Here is a 3,645-nt window from a genome sequence, read left to right as displayed (position 1 = left end):
GATCGGCGGCGGTTATCCACACGTCGAAATTACGATCGCGAAGGGGCTTGCTGCCCGCGCGGAGAAGCCAAACCGCCGATGCGATAATTTAACACAAAGGTAGGCGAAGGGTAAACGTGGGGAAACCTCGAACGGGGAGATGGTTGAACTCGAAAGCAAGCACCGTGGCTCGATATAAGGCTTTCGAGATAAGCCTTTTCTTTTTTCGACAGAATTCGATCGGTTTATAATTTTATAAATATTACAAATAATATTATAAATATAATGTATAATATTATATTTTGTAAATTTTATAATAATTTTATAAATAATATTTTTGATCCTGGTTACTAATAATCGGTTAGTAATAGATCTATCTCAGACAAATTTTGAAGTTAGTGATTTATGGAACCCTATCATCGAGAAATTTGAATAAATAAATGAATAAATAATTGAATGATTAAGGAGGCTAGAATTTTTAAAATTTGGAATAGTTAAATTAAATTTTCAAAAAAAAAAAAAAATTTTCCCAACTTTTTATCAACCAGATAATTGTCCTCGACTTTGGTTAGAGCGTCGAATTTATCCCTCGCCATAACTTGCCCGCACTGAATAGCGATTGACGCGACATCACGGGCGTTCGTTGATATTCTGTATGGGGATGGGACACGCTTTGAATATCCAGGCTAACCCTTGGAATCGAGCAAACGTATACAGAGGCCAAGTTTCGAGAAATTTGCTCGACAGTCGAACTTTTATCCGAGAGTTTTCGAAACTCTTGGATACTGGGTCATCTGTGTACACGAGGGAGGATGGTTACACGAAATATCGATGCCAAAGCTTTTCAAAGATGCGTTATTTTTTATTAATAATTCGGATAATACTTCATATATTAGAATATTGCAAATTATCTTTTAAAGGTATTTATTTATACTTTTCGATCTAAGAATTTTTCATCATCTCAGATTCACGAACTTTAATGAACAAATTTTAACGAAGGGAAAATGAATGAAAAAAATAATTGCTGTACGTGGTGTATTTGTGTATGGCAAAAATTCTGGCGCGATCGTGAATTGAATCGTCGTGCACGTGAAACTTACACGTTTCTGACTATTTATCTGAAGCTCCTCCTTTCACAAGGAAGGATAGCAGTCGTCGCGATTTCGAGAAGATAAAATTCAACTGCCATGACCCTCGTCCCCTTTCTCACTTGTTTACAAAATACGCGGGAAATTGCTGGAAAACGGAATATTTAACTTTTCACTTTTATTAGATTTCATTCTTGCGAGGAAAAATTTGAAATATCGTGTCGTGGAAAAATAATGATAAAAAAATAGGGAAGAAAAAAAAAGTAAAGATCGCTATTTCGACGAGTAATAAAGCTTTTTCGTTAAAAAGCGTTAAAAATTGTTTTTTTATAATAATCTGATTATTTCAAAGATATTTCACATATTGAAATGAAAGAAATCGATAATTTATTCACTGATCAAGCATTTTCGAATAGGAAGAATTGTTCAGTTCGTGTTTTGAAAATGTGGGGGAAAAAAACGAGGAAAAGAATTAATTCTCGTGTTTGGTTATGGGATGAAATGAAATGAATATTTTAACTGCGTTTCGATATAACTCGTGTTACATTCGTTCGTATAAATTGCTGTACAAATATGCACACCGTTAAACGAGTATGAAATGCGTAATAAATTGGCAATAATCGAAGTGTATTGTTTTATTTGAAAAAAAAATACGCGTACGAAGTTAAGCCAAAAATATCGTATTTGTTTTTACTAATTTAAATTAATTTCGAAAATAAATTTCAAAAAAAAAAATAAACGCACGTCGACACACACGTTACGATATATCTCATCGTTACGTAAAATCGATAAAATAGATCCATTTTTCCACGAATTTTCCTTCTAATTGTTTTAATCGAGAGAAACTTTTTAAGATCGATTGGAAAAAATAATATAACAATAAAAAATAAAAAAAGAAAAGAAAGATTCTCAAACACAATTTCGTATAATTTATTTTACGTTAATAGATTCCTGCAAGTATCAAAAAAAGAAAAATTTAACTTTATTGAAAGAAACTTCATCTCATTCTAATATATATATATATAACATATTCGATTCAATCTAAACGAAGTTCTCCAAACTCTTACAAAACCTAACCTAACCTAACCTAACTCTTCACTTCGTCCAACATTACCGTCCACTAACTTCGAACAATATATGTCTCTCATCCACGATTAATCCATTGATCGTCATCATGGAACAATAATATAAACATCTCTCGTTCGTGGAAACAATTTTACCACGATCCTCCACCATATTCTCGATATATGAAAAACAATAGAGCAACGAGTTTGACAAAAGAAAATGAACGAGCGTTTCGCAGAGTATCGTGGACCATCAATTAAATTAACTCGAAACCTCTTTCTCCCCCGAGACGAAAAACTGTACACGCAATACTCCATCGAAGTACAGCGATTGATCGAACCGATTCACAGCCGGACCGTATTGAAGCTACGTGAAATGAATCGGCCGTTATTATTTTGCGCGCGATTATTGGGGAGATGCATCCGTTTAAGCAGGAACTCGCACGGTCCGATCCGTTTCAATCGAAGGGGGACGACCGCAGTGTTGTTCCCATAATCTGACTCCGGGTCGATTGACCCTGAGTCGGCTCGGTCGGTATGGGTGAAATATTTTCGCATCCGGTACACTTTTCGCCCGCTGAATTACGGGCCGCGAAAAATTGCCGCGCAGAACGTTTGATAAAGCGATCGCGAGGGGGCGTAGCGAATTAACTCCGACTGATTTTCACACGTGTCGGTTTTATTAACGATTCGACGAAATCGAGATCATTGTTCATCGAGCAATTGCTTCTTGAATTATGATGCGTGGGAGGGAGTGCAATTTCTTGAAATTTCTTTCTTTTGGAAATTTTGAAAGGTTTTTTTTTTTTTCTATTTTGGATATTTTGGAATGTTTTGATAGGGATTAGGTTAATTAAATCGATGGATCGATTTAGATTTGCACTGAAAACTTCGAATCGATGTGTTTTTAATTTTTCTATTTTTATTATATTATCATCAGTTGTGATTAGAATTAAATTTCTAATTTAGGGATTTGTTATAAAGAAATTTGCAAATTAAGAGTGTTTAGTAATATAATATATATATATATAGTTATCCTTAAAAATAATTTTTCGATGTGTTTCTAATTTTTCTATTTTTATTATATTATCATCAGTTGTGATTAAATTAAATTTCTAATTTAGGGATTTGTTATAAAGAAATTTGCAAATTAAGAATGTTTAATAATATATATATAGTTATCTTTAAAAATAATTTTTCAACGTATCATTGCACGATTTAAAGAAGTGGATTTGACGTTTTCATTTCGTTCCAAAGAAAACAGTTTGTTTTATCGTTCAGACTCGAATTACTCGAAATTAAAAATATTACCCATTCGTTTCGATCCGGGGACACGTGTAAATTATTCCTGACAATTCCATGAAAATTCAATCTCTTAATCATTTTTTTCTTTTTTCTATTTTTTTTAATCAAATCGAATGCGCATGACACTTTTTTTTTTACACGAATCGTGATAATTTTTTTTTTTCCATTTTCGTGATGTCGAGAGACACCTGTATAAGTATTTGATTGTT

Source organism: Apis dorsata, unplaced genomic scaffold, assembly GCF_000469605.1.
Source record: "Apis dorsata unplaced genomic scaffold, Apis dorsata 1.3 scaffold_81, whole genome shotgun sequence".
Taxonomy (NCBI): Eukaryota; Metazoa; Arthropoda; class Insecta; order Hymenoptera; family Apidae; genus Apis; species Apis dorsata.
The sequence above is the reverse complement of the archived record's forward strand: the minus strand, read 5'-3'. Positions refer to the sequence as shown.